This window comes from Pongo pygmaeus, chromosome Y (assembly GCF_028885625.2).
Source record: "Pongo pygmaeus isolate AG05252 chromosome Y, NHGRI_mPonPyg2-v2.0_pri, whole genome shotgun sequence".
Taxonomy (NCBI): domain Eukaryota; kingdom Metazoa; phylum Chordata; class Mammalia; order Primates; family Hominidae; genus Pongo; species Pongo pygmaeus.
In genome coordinates, this window is record NC_072397.2 from 36,339,955 (window position 1) to 36,354,505 (window position 14,551).

At 38.1% G+C, this 14,551-nt stretch overlaps 1 pseudogene; it reads right to left on the bottom strand.

Moving 5' to 3' along the window:
* Nucleotides 1-12,133: 12,133 nt before the first annotated feature.
* Nucleotides 12,134-13,433, bottom strand: LOC129025841 (actin, cytoplasmic 2-like; annotated as a pseudogene).
* Between the last annotated feature and the right edge of the window lie 1,118 nt (nucleotides 13,434-14,551).

Genomic DNA, 14,551 nt, shown 5'->3' on the forward strand with positions numbered 1-14,551 from the left:
GGGTAATTTCCCTTTCCTAGCCAAGGGAAGACATGACAGACTACCTGGAAAAAAATGAGTATTCCTGTGCAAACACTGCACTTTTCCCAAGGTCACGGCATCTGGCAGAACAAGAGATTCTCTCCGTTGCCTGGCTTGGTGGGTCCCATGCCCACAGAGCCTTGCTCAGTCCTAATGCAGCAGTTTGAAATCAACCCCGAAGGTGGCAGCCTGGCTGGTAGATGGGCTTCCACCATTGCTAAGGCTTGAGTAGGTAAACAAAGCATGCAGAAAACTTGAACTGGGCAGAGCCCACCACAGCTCAACAAGGGCTATTTCCTCTAGATTTTGCCACTGTGGGCCAGGCATAGCTGAAAAAAAGGCAGCAGACAGCTTTGGCAGACTTAAACATCCCTGTCTGACAGTTCTGAAGAGAGCAGTGGTTATCCTGGGATGCCATTTGAGCTCTGAGATTGGACAGACTACCTCCTCACATGGGTCCCTGACCCTTGTGTAGCCTATCTGGGAGACACCTCCCAGTAGATGCTGACCTCATATAGGCAGCTTCCCCTCTGGGACGAAGCTTCCAGAGGAAGGATCAGACAGCAATATTTGCTATTGTGCAATATTTGCTCTTCTGCAAACTCTGCTCATGACAACCAGGCAGACAGAATCTGGAGTGGAACTCCCCCAAATTACAAAAGACCTGCAGCTGAGGGACCTCATGGTTAGAAGGAAAACGGACAAGCAGAAAGAATAGCTTCAACATAAAAAAAAAAATTTCATTTACACCAAAACCCTATGTGTAGAACAACAACATCAAAACCCAAGGTTGATAAATGCACAAAAGTGGGGAGAAACCAGAGTAGAAAAGATGAAAATTCTAAAAATTAGAGCACATCTACTCCTTCAAAGGATCACAGCTCCTGACAAGCAATGGAACAAAACTGGATGGAGAATGACTGTGATGAGTTGCCAGAGGTAGGCTTCTGAAGGTTGGCAATGACAAATCTCTTTGAGCTAAAGTCACATGTTCGAACCCATCACATGGAAGCTAAAAACCGCAAAAAGTGATTAAATGAATGGCTAACTAGAAGAAAGAGTGTAGAGAAGACCTTAAGTGACCTGATGGATCTGAAAACCCTGGCACAAGAACTTCATGACACATGCACAAGCTTCAATAGCTGATACGATCAAGTGGAAGAAAGGGTGTCAGTGACTGAAGATCATATCAATAAAATAAAGTGAGAAGACAGGGTTAGAGAACAAAAGAATAAAAAGAAACAAACCAATCTTCTGAGAAATATGGGACTAAGTGAAAAGACCAAATCTACATTTGACTGGTGTACCTGAAAGTGATTGAAAGAATGGAACCAAATTGGAAAACATTCTTCAGCATATTATCCAGGATAACTTCCCTAACTTAGCAAGGCAGGCCAACATTCAAATTCAGGAAATATAGATAACATCAGGAAGATGCTCCTTGAGAAGTGCAACCCCAAGACACATAACTGTCAGGTTCACCAAGATTGAAATGAAGAAAAAGTGTTAAGGGCAGCCAGAGAAAAAAGTTGAATTATTCACAAAGGGAAGCCTGTCAGACCAACAGTGGATCTCTTAGCAGAAACCGTACAAGCCAGAAGAGAGTGGGGCCAATATTCAAGATTCTTAAAGAAAAGAATTTCAATGCAGAATTTCATATCTAGCCAAACTAAGCTTTATAAGTGAAGGAGAATTAAAATCCTTTACAGTCAAGCAAATACTGAGAGATTTTGTCACCACCAGGCCTGCCTTAAAAGAGCTCCTGAAGGAAGCACTATACACAGAAAGAAACAAGTAGTACCAGCCACTACAAAAACATGACAAATTGAAAAGACCTTCAATGCTATGAAGAGACTGTATCAATTAATGGGCAAACTATCCAGCGAACATAATGACAGGATCATATTCACACATAACAATATTAACCTTAACTGTAAATGGGCTAAATGTCCCAATTAAAGGACACAAACTGGCAAATTGGATAAAGAGTTGAGACCTATCAGTGTTTGGTATTCAGGAGACCCATCTCTCATTCAAAGACTCACATAGGTTCAAAATAAAGGGATGGAAGAAGACCTACCAAGCAAATGGAAAGAAAAAAAAAAGCAGAGTTTGCAATCCTAGTCTCTGATAAAACAGATTTTAAACCAACAAAGATCAAAAGAGACAAAGAAGGCCATTGCATATGGTAAAGGGATCAATTCATGAAGAAGAGTTAAGTATCCTAAATATATATGCACCCAATACAGGAACACCCAGATTCATAAAGCAAGTCCTTATAGACCTACAAAGAGACTTACACTACCACACAATAATAATGGGAGATTTTAACACTGCACTATCAATATTAGACAGATCAACGAGGCAGAAAGTTTACAAGGATATCCAGGACCTTAACTGAGCTCTGCAACAAACAGGCCTAATGACATCTATTGAACTCTCCACCCCAAATCAACAGCATATACATTCTTCTCAGAACCACATCACACTTATTCTAAAATTGACCACATAATAGGAAATAAAGCACTACTAAGCAAATGTAAAAGAACAGAAATCACAACAAACTGTCTCCCAGACCACAGTGCAATCAAATTACAACCCAGCATTAAGAAATTCACTCAAAACTACAGAACTACATGGAAACTGAACATCTTGTTCCTGAATGACTGCTGGGTAAGTAAAGAAATGAAGGCAGAAAAACCGATGTTCTTTGAAGCCAATGTGAACAAAGACACAACGTACCATAATCTCTGGACACATTTAAAGCAGTGTGTAGAGGGAAATTTATAGCACTAAAAGCCCACAAGAGAAAGCAGAAAAGATCTAAAATTGACACTCTAACATGACAATGAAAAGAAAGAGAGAATCAAGAGTAAACAGATTCAAAAGCTAGCAGAAGACAAAAGATATGGAAAATCTGAGCAGAAATGAAGAGATAGAAATACAAAAAAACCTTTCAAAAAAATCAATGAATCTGGGAACTGTTTTTTTTTTTAAAGATCAACAAAATGGATAGATCCCTAGCAAGAATAATAAGGAAAAAAAGAGAGAAGAATCAAATAGGCATCACACTACCTGACTTCAAACTATACTACAAGGCTACAGTAACCAAAACAGCATGGTACTGGTACCAAAACAGAGATATAGACCAATGGAACAGAACAGAGCTGTCAGAAATAACACCACATATCTACAACTATCTGAACTTTGACAAACCTGAGAAAAACAAGCAATGGGGAATGGATTCCCTATTTAATAAATGGTGCTGGGAAAACTGGCTAGCCATATGTAGAAAGCTGAAACTGGATCCGTTCCTTACAACTTAAACAAAAATCAATTCAAGATGGATTAAAGACTTAAACGTTAGACCTAAAACCATAAAAATGCTAGAAGAAAACCTAGGCATTACCATTCAGGACATAGGCATGGACAAGAACTTCATGTCTAAAACACCAAAAGCAATGGCCACAGAAGTCAAAATTGACAAATGGGATCTAATTAAACTAAAGAGCTTCTGCACAGCAAAAGAAACTACCATCAGAGTGAACAGGCTACCTACAAAATGGGAGAAAATTTTCACAACCTACTCATCTGACAAAGGGCTAATATCCAGAATCTACAATGAACTCATACAAATTTACAAGAAAAAACAAACAACCCCATCAAAAAGTGGGTGAAGGAAATGAACAGACACGTCTCAAAAGAAGATATTTATGCAGCCAGAAAACACCTGAAAAAATGCTCAACATCACTCGCCATCAGAGAAATGCAATTCAAAACCACAATGAGATACCATCTCACACCAGTTAGAATGGCAATCATTAAAAAGTCAGGAAACAACAGATGCTGGAGAGAATGTGGAGAAATAGGAACACATTTACACTGTTGGTGGGACTGCAAACCAGCTCAACCATTGTGGAAGTCAGTGTGGTGATTCCTCAGGGATCTAGAACTAGAAATACTATTTGACCCAGCCATCCCATTACTGAGTATATACCCAAAGGAGTATAAATCATGCTGCTATAAAGACACGTGAACACGTATGTTTATTGTGGTATTATTCACAATAGCAAAGACTTGGAACCAACCAAAATGTCCAATAGGGATAGACTGGATTAAGAAAATGTGGCACATATACACCATGGAATACTATGCAGCCACAAAAAATGATGAGTTTATGTCCCTTGTAGGGACATGGACAAAATTGGAAATCATCATTCTCAGTACACTATCGCAAGGGCAAAAAACCAAACACCGCATGTTCTCACTCATAAATGGGAACTGAACAATGAGAACACATGGACACAGGAAGGGGAACATCACACTCTGGGGACTGTTGTGTGGTGGGGGGATGTGGGAGGCATAGCATTGAGAGATATATCTAATGCTAGATGATGAGTTAGTGGATGCAGCACACCAGCATGGCACATGTATACATATGTAACTAACCTGCACATTGCACACATGTACCATAAAACCTAAAGCATAATAATAATAAAATATAATAAAAAATAATAAAATAAAGGGGATGTCACCACCAGTCCCTCAGACATACAAACTACCATCAGAGAAAACCATAAACACCTCTATGCAAATAAACTAGCAAATATAGAATAAATCGATTAATTCCTGGACACATACATCCTACAAAAACTAAACCAGGAAGGAGTTGAATCTCTGAATAGACCAAAGACAGGCTCTGAAATTGAGGCAATAATTAATCGCCTACCAACCACAAAAGTCCAAGACCAGATGGATTCACAGCTGAATTCTACTGGAGGTACAAAGAGGAACTGGTAGCATTCCTTCTGAAATTATCCCAATCAATAAAAAAAGAAGTAATTCTCCGTAACTCATTTTATAAGGTCACCATCATCCTGATACTAAGGCCTGGCAGAGACACAACAAAAAAAGATAATTTTGGACCAATAGCCATGATGAACATCGGTGTGAAGATCCTGAGTACAATACCAGTAAACTGAATCCAGCAGCACATCAAAAAGCTTATCCACAACTATCATGTCATTTTCATCCCTGAAATGTAAATGTGTTTCAACTTATGCAAGTCAATAAGTGTAATCTATCACATAAACAGAACTAATGACAAAAGCCACATGATTATCTCAACAGATAGAAAAAAGGCCTCTGACAAAATTCAATAGTCCTTCATGCTAAAAAACTCTCAATAAACTAGGTATTCATGGAGCGTATCTGAAAATAATGAAAGCTACTTACCACAAACCCACAGCCAATATCATACTGAGTGGGCAAATACTGGAACCATTCCCTTTGAAAACTAGCACAAAACAAAGATGCCCTCTCTCACCACTCCTATTCAACATAGTGTTGGAAGTTCTGTGCAGGGCAATCAGGCAAGAGAAAGAAATAAAGAGTATTCAATTAGGAATTGAGGAAGTCAAATTGTTCCTGTTTTCTGATGACATGATTGTATATTGAGAAAACTCCATTGTCTTAGCCCAAAATCTACTTAAGCTGATAAGCAACTTCAGCAAAGTCTCAGGTTATGAAATCAGTGTGCAAAAATCACAAGCATTCCTATACACCAATAACAGAGACCAAAATCGTGAGTGAATTCCCATTTAAAATTGCTTCAAAGAGAATAAAATACCTAGGAATCCAACTTAAAAGGGATGTGAGGGACCTCTTCAGGGAGAGCTACAAAACACTGCTTAACAAAATAAAAAAGGACACAAACAAATGGGAGAATGTTCTATGATCATAGATAGGAAGAAACAATATCTTGAAAATGGCCATAGTGTCCAAAGTAATTTATACATGCAATGCCATTCTGATCAAGCTACCAATGACTTTCTTCAGAGAATTGGAAAAAAACTACCTTAATGTTTATATGGAACCAAAAAAGAAGCCACATTGCCAATACAGTCTTAAGCAAAAACAACAAAGCTGGAGACATCATGCTACCTGACTGGAAACTATACTACAAGGCTATGGTAAACAAAACAGCATGGTACTGATACAAAAACAGATATATTGACCAATGGAACAGAAGACAGACCTCAGAAATAACACCACACATCTGCAATCATCTCATTTTTGACATATCTGACAAAAAGAAGAAATGGGGAAATGATTCCTTATTTAGCAAATTGTACTGGGAAAAGTGGCTAGCCATTTGTAGAAAGCTGAAATTGGATCCCTTCCTTACACATTACATAAAAATTAATTCAAAATGGATAAAACACTTAAATGTTAAACCTAAAACCATAAAAAACCTAGAAGAAAACCTAGGCAATACCATTATGAACATAGGCATGGGCAAGGACTTCATGACTAAAACACCAAAAGCAATGGCAACAAAAGTGAAAATAGATAAATAGGACAGTGAAAAAACTGCCATCAGAGTAAACAGGAAACCTACAGAATGGGAGAAAATTTGCAATCTACAAATCCTACAAAGAACTAATATCCATAACCAACAAAGAACACAAACAAATTTATATGAAAAAAAAGTCATCAAAAGGTGGGCAAAGGATAAGAAGAGACACTTCTCAAAAGACGACATCTATGCAGTCAACAGAAGCAGGGAAAAATGGTCATCATCACTGGTCATCAGGGAAATGCAAATGAAAACCAAAATGTGATACCATCTCATGCCCCTTAGAATGGTGATCATTAAAAAGTCAGATGCTGGAGTAGATGTGGAGAAACTGGAATACTTTTACACTGCTGGTGGGAGTGTAAATTAGTTCAACCGCTGTGGAAGAGAGTGTGGTGATTCCTCAAGGATCTAAAACTAGAATTACCATTTGATTCACCAATCCCTTTACTGGAAATACACCTAAAGGATAATAAATCATGCTACTGTAAAGAAACATACATATGTTTGCTTATTGTGGCACTATTTACAACAGCAAAGACTTGGAAACAACCCAAATATCCATCAATGATAGACTGTATTAAGAAAATGTGGCACATATACAAGATAGAATCCTATGCAGCCATAAAAAAGGATGAGTTTATGTCCTTTGCAGGGACATGGATGAGCTAGAAACCATCATTCCCAGCAAACTTTCACAAGGACATAAAACCAAACACCACATATTCTCACTCATAGGTGGGAATTGAACAATGAGATCACTTGGACACAGGGCAAGGAAAATCACACACCAGGGCCTGTCAGGGAGTAGGGGGTAGGGATTTGGGGGAGGATTAGCATTAGGAGAAATACCTAATGTAAATGATGAGTTGATGGGTGCAGCAAACCAACATGGCACACGAATACCTATGTTCAAACCTGCACACTGTAGACACTTACCCTGGAACTTAAAGTATAATAAAAATTTAAAAATAAATAAATAAATAGAAATGCATCCTATTATGTTCATTTCAGATGTACAACATATACTATGGGATACATATTGCTATTTCAAAGGATACTATACTGGAACAAATTCACATATTTCTAATCTCACATAGTTATTGCTATAGTTCGGATATTTGCTTTTACAAACTATGCTGAAATTTGATCCCCAGTGTTGGAGGAGAGGTTGAGTGAGAGATGCTCAGGTCATGGGGGTGGATACTTTATGAAGAGCTTAGTGTCATTCTTGTGATAAGGAGGGAGATTCTTTTTTATTAGCCTTTGAGAACTCACTAAAAAAAAAAAAAGCCTGGCATCACCCTCCCTTCTGTTGCATATGTGTGATTGTAAATATTTTTCTTTCTGTGCCTGGTTTATTTCACTTAGCATAGTTACCCCCAAGATCCTCCATGGTGGGGCAAATGGCAAGATCTCATTCTTGCTTAGGGCTAAATAATATTTCTTTGTACTGGACAATACGGTTGTTTCCATATTTTAGGTATTGTTAATAATGATTCAATGAATATGAGAGTGCAAATATCTCTATGAGGTAGGGACTTCCTTTGGTTATATGTCTAAAGGAAGAGTTGTTGAGGCATAAGTAGTTTTATTTTTAATTTTCTGGAAACCTCCATACCAATTTTTATAGTTGCTACACATTACCAACAACACTGTACATGAGTTTTATTTTCTAAACATCCTAGCCAAACTTTGTGATCTTTTCAGTTTTTAATAATAGCCATCTTGATGTGAGTTATGTAACGTCTCAAAGTACCTTTGATTTAAATTTTTTCTGATGATTAATGATGTTGAATATGTTTTAAATACCTGTTACCCATTTAAATATGTTCTTTGGAGAAATGTCAATTCAGAGCTTTTGCTCAACTTTTAATATGTTTATTTGTTTTGCTACTGTTGAGTTGTACAATGTTGGGGAAAACAGTCCCACAACACCCCGCAGGTACCCTGAGTCTGGGGGAGACAAAGGAGTTAGAAAGAGAGAGAATAAGCATTTAAAAGGCAGGTCCAGGGCGCCGGAGCATCAGAGGATTGCTCACTGCCCAAAGATGTCAGGCTCCACCTAATTTAGTGGTCTACAAGATCTTTATTCTTAGGGTGGATAAGAGGGGGAGGAAGGAATGAGGAAAAGGATTAATCAGTGAAGGAGAACTCGTCAGTCATTGAGTAGGATGTATAGCACTGGTGGTTTCTGTGAATTCCCTTGAGCAAAGGCGTGTGGCTAATCTCCCTGAGCAACCAGTGGAATGCGCTGTGCGGTTGTGCTCTCAGGGAAAAAGACATGTAGGCAGTAAGTAGATTTTCTCCTCAGAAGCCAACCATGGCTCCCCGTGGGTGTCTCACACAGGGAAGATCAAATCAACCGGCACCTCAGAAACTTTCTTTCCCACATACAATTTCTTCATAAACATTAGATCTTAACCCATCATCAGATATATAGCTTGAAAATATTTTCCCCAATATTTAGGCTATTGTATTTGGTCGACTGATTCCTTTTTCATTTGATGTAGTCTTGCTCATTTGTTTTTGTTTATGTGGACTGAGGTTTTAATATGCTATCTAAAATAATTATTACCAAGGCCATCGTTCATGAGCTTTTTTCTATGTTCTCCTCTAGGTGTTGTAGAGGTTGCAGTCTTACATTTAGGAATTTTCAACTTATCTTCATTTGATTTTTGTGTATGATGTAAAATGTGGATCCAATTTTGTTATTTTGTGTGTGGAAATCTAGTTCTCCCAGCACTACTCATAGAAAACATGATCCCTCTTCTCATTTTATCATTTTGCTGCAGATTTCAAAAACTAATTGACTACATATGCTTGGATGTTCTGTTCTGTTCATTTGGTCATGTTTCTGTGTTCATGCCAATTTCAAATAAGGTCGTGTGATTCTTCTCAGTTCTTTTTCTTTCTCAAGAATTGTTTTCACAATTTATGGCTCTCTATATAGCTATACAAGTTTTGTACTTTGTTTTCTATTTCTGTGAAGAATGCCATTGAAATTTTGATGGATCACATTGCATCTGTGTATTGCTTTTGATGCTATAAATATTTTAACAATATTAACTCTCCCAATCCATAAGCATAGAGAATCTTTCCATTTATTTTTGTCTTCTTAAATTGCTTTTATCAATGTCTCATAGTTTTCAATGGAGAGATCTTTTACTTTCTGGTTACCTTTTTTTTAAGTATTTAATTTCTTTGATATGCTTATAAGTCAGATGAGTTTCTTGAATTCTTTTTCAGTCAGGTAATTATTTGTACAATGACGTTACCAAATTTGTTCATTGGTTCTAACAGTTTCTTAAATAGAACATTTGAACTGTCTTTACATATAGGAGTTTGTCATCTGCAAAGAGAGATAACTTTACTTATTGCTTTATAATTTGGCTGCCTTTTTTTTTTTCTCATCAGATGTTTATGTTCCCTATTTGATTTGTTTCCGTTTTAATTATTATTTTATTAATTGTGCCAATTTTGAAGTTCGTTGTTTTTCCTTCTAGATTCTTAGATACAATGAGATGTTGCTTATTTGGTATCTTTATTTTTTTAATGTACTCATTTATCGCTGTAATGTTCCATCATAATGCTGCTTCATTGCACACCATAGGTTTAGGTATGTTGTGTTTCCACTATTATTTGTCTCAAGATATTTATGAATATTTCTTTTATGTTTATTTTCAACAATTCATTGTTAAGGAGCAATGTTTTAAAAATGTCATGTAGGCTGGGGGGCAGTGGCTCATGCCTGTATTCTCAGAACTTTTGGAGGCCGAGGAGGGAAGATCATGAGGTAAGGAGATAGAGACCATCCTGACTAACACGGTGAAATCGTGTCTCTACTAAAAATACGAAAAATTAGCTGGGGGTGGTGGCAGTCACCTATAGTGCCAGCTATTCGGGAGGCTGGGGAAGGAGTATGGCGTTAACCTGGGAGGCGGAGCTTGCGGTGAGCTGAGATTGTGCCACTGCACTGCATCCTGGGCAACAAAGCGAGACTCTGTCTCAAAAAAAAAAAAAAAAAAGTTCATTATTTGTGAGTTTGTTTTTTTTTTTTTTTTTTGATTTCTCCTCTTACTGATTTTTGGTTTGCTACCATGACAGTCTGAAAAATATTAAATATATTTTTAGCCATCTCACTTTTTTAACACTTATTTTATGGCCTAGCACATGGTCTATCTTAGAGAATCCTCCAGGCGTGTTACAGCAAAATATATATTCGGCTGCTACACGATGAAAAGTTCTGTATATGTCTGTGGGTTCATTTAGTTAAAACTAAAGTCTGGCATTTTCTTATTAATTTTCTGTCGAGTTTATCTATTCCTTGTTTTAATTGAGGTACTGAAATTTCCTACAATTATTTTATTGCCATTTTCTTCTTCATTTCTATTTATATTTGCTTTAAATATTTAGGTGCTCCAATGTTGAGTGCAGATGTATATATATAACTGTTATAACATTTTGATGAATTGATTGCTTTATTATTAAATGATGACCTTCTTGGTCTTATGACAGGTTTTGAATTGAAATCTCTTTTATACATGGGAGTATAGCCACTCCTAATTTTTTAATTACCATTTGCATAGCAGTATCTTCTTCTATTCCTTCATTTTCGGCCATGTTTGTCCTTAAAGATTAAGTGGGTCTCATGGGTAACATGTAGTTGAATCCCGTTTTTAAAATCCATTTGGTTACTCCACGTCTTTTAATTACATAATTTAATTCATTTGCATTCAAGATAATTATTGATAATTAAGTTCTTACTACTGCTATCTTGTTAGTGGTTTCTGATTGAGTCATACATCATTTTTTCCCTTCTTCCTCCCATGTCTGCTTTTAAATGTTTAGCATTTAAATATCTTCAGTAGTGATAAGCTTTGACTGCTTTGTTTTTATCGTTAGTGTTGCTGCTGTAGTTTTTGATGGTCTTCAAATGCTCAGAGAAAACATCTTATAGTTAATAATCAACTAGCTTAAGCTGACAACTTTTGTCACATAAAAACCCTAGACACTTATCCTCTGTTCCAATGATGTTTTTGACATCACAATTTATATCTTGTAATACTGTGTCTTCCTTAAAGTCCTATTGTTGACAAGTCTTTTGCCGAATGATTTCGAGCTCCTCCATTTTTTTGTTTATTTTCCCTTGGTGCTTTTAGAATTTTCTTTATTTCTCAACCTTTGAGAGCTTGATTCTCTTTTTTGGCAGCACTTTTATTTTTCCTTACACAATTATGTGTTGCTGAGGCCTAACGTTCTCACATAACAGTAGAAAACAAAAATTTGTTGTCATCTCTTTACAGAATCTAGAATATCATACAATTCATACCTTACATAAATTAAAAGGATGAATACATTTACAAGTGTAAATGCAAACTGCTTCCAAATCAAGGCAAGTGAGAGTCCACCGTGTTCTGGAAAAAACATCAGCTGAGAAAGGAAACTGGGTCCTATGGCTTGGACTTTCCAACCGTGACAGACAGGCAGGACAGAAGAAACTAGGTCAGGAGTCCTTGCCAGCCTTTAGAGAAATCCCAGAACACTCAGCCCTGATACATTAATACCCTGCACAGATCAGAGACTGCTGGCCATGCAGACACACCAAGCCACAGACTTGTCTTCCACAAGTACATTCTTACCTCAGTCACGAAGTGACCACTCCAGGTGCACTAAAGTTTGAACTCAAAGATATGTACACAGTATTAAACAAATACCAAGGGGAACAATTAACTTGAATTCAAGGTCAAAATCAGCAACAAGTTCTATGATCCAGTGCTGGTATCAGATACAAGCTTCAAGGACAATTTCTTCTCAAAGGCTTATTCCAATTTCATGAGGCTAGCATGAGGTGTACGCATTTGCCAAGGGCAAATTTATACTTCTGTATTAACGCATGCAGCAAATGCTACACATCTGCTCAGTCCATTTAGAAGCATTTGTGGTGGATGATGGAGGAGCCCGACTCATCATACTCCTGCTTGCTAATCCACATCTGCTGGAAGGTGGACAGTGAGGACAGGATGGAGCTACCAATCCACACTGAGTACTTGCGCTCTGGGCGTGCAATGATCTTAATCTTCATGATGCTGGGCGCCAGGGCAGTGATCTCCTTCTGCATCCTGTCAGCAATGCCTGGGTACATGGTGGTGCTGTCAGATAGTACCGTGTTGGCATACAGGTCTTTGCGGATGTCCACGTCACACTTCATGATGGAGTTGAAGGTGGTCTCATGGATGCTGCAAGATTCCATACCCAGGAAGGAAGGCTGGAACAGCACCTCTGGACACCGGAACCGCTCCTTGTCAATGGTGATGACCTGGCCATCGAGCAGTTTGTAGCTCTTCTCCAAAGAAGAGGAGGATGTGGCAGTGGCCATCTCCTGCTTGAAGTTCAGGGAGACCTAGCACAGCTTCTCCTTGATGTCGTGCATGATTTCCCACTTGGCTGTGATGGTGAAGCTGTAGCCTAGCTTGTTGAGGATCTTCATGAGGTACTCAGTCAAGTCCCAGCCAACAAAGTCCAGAAACAGGGTGGCATGGGGAAGGTAGTAGCTCTCCTAGAAGGGCACCGTGTTGGTGACCCTGTGTCCAGAGTCCATGACAATGCCAGTGGTGCACCCAAAGCCATATAGGGACAGCACATCTTGGATGGCCACATACATGGCTTGGGTGTTGAAGGTCTCAAACATAATCTGAGACATCTTCTCTCTGTTGGCCCTGGTGCTCAGGGGTTCCTTGATTAGCAGCACTGGGTGCTCCTCTGGGGCCCCATGCAGCTTATTGTAAAAGTGGTGCCAGATCTTCTCCATGTTTTCCCAGTTGGCAATGATGCCATGCTTGATGGGTTACTTCAGGGTCAGGATGCTGTGCTTGCTCTGGGCTTTGTTGTTCATGTAGGAGTCCTTCCGGCCCATGTCCACCATCATTCTCTGGTGTCGGGGGCACCCCACGATGGAGGGAAACATGGCTCAGGGAGCGCTATCCCTAGCAAAGCCAGTTTTGCACATGCCAGAGCCATTGTCAGTGAGCAGCATGGCGATCACTTCTTCTATTGCGATGGGCAGAGGAGTGGGATAGCGGAGCCACAGAAGAACAAGGTGAACGAGCTGGCAGTGGTGACTGGAGTGAGAGTTTTATTCTTGTTTGTTGTGGGATAGTTTTATGTGGTATTAATCTTTTTTGTTGACTACGATCTTTCTGATCCTATATATTTATATTTCTCTCAAATTTTTGAAAGTTATTATTCACCTGAATATGCTGTATATATCTTCCTTTTGCTGAACTCTTTCACGAATATTGCTAAATCTTAGATTTGCTTATTTAAGGTAATTCTGTATATCTGGTAAATAGTCTTCATTCTTTTTGATTGTTTTTCTGTTTTGTTCTTTGTGAATTTCTTAATAACCTATGTTAATTTATTTTATTTTCTTTTTTCTTTTGCCTTTTTTTTTTTTTTTTTTTTTTTTTTTTTTGGACAAAGCCTCTCTGTGTTGCCCAGGCTGGAGTTCAATGGCACTACATTGACTCCCTGAAATATCAGGGTTTCACCGTCATGTCCAGACTGGTGTTGAACTGCTAACCTCAAGTGATCAACCCATTTCAGCCTCCCAAAGTGCTGTGATTACAGGCCTGAGCCTGCACAACTGGTCCTAATAACTCATTTTAGAGCTCACTGATTCTTTATTCTGTTTGATCTATTCTGCGGTTGAAAGCCTTCTGATTTTTCCACTTCAACCAGTATATTTCTCAGTTCCGGGATTCTTTATTTTTAAATAATTTCAGTCCATTTTTAAAAGTTTCTTTCAGAATTGTATCAGTTCCTTTTCTGTGTTGTTTTAGAGATCTGAGTTTCCTGAAAACTGATAACTTGAATTCTTGATCCAATAAACACTGATAGCCATCTTATTAATAAGCATTGGTCAATGGTTTATGCTTTGTCCATTTAGGGAGGTTAAAATTTCCTCTTTGGTATTATTTCTTGTGGTTATACATCTATATCTTTTTATTGAAGGACTAGTTATTTAGTTTATTGTTCTCTCTGTCTTATTTTGCATTTTGAGTTTTCTTTAAGACATAAGTATTGTGGGGTATTGTTTGCTTGATTTTGGCTAGGTCAATGCCTCTGTTTTGGCAGTAGATGGTGCCTTAAGCCCAGGTTTATCTCAGCTCT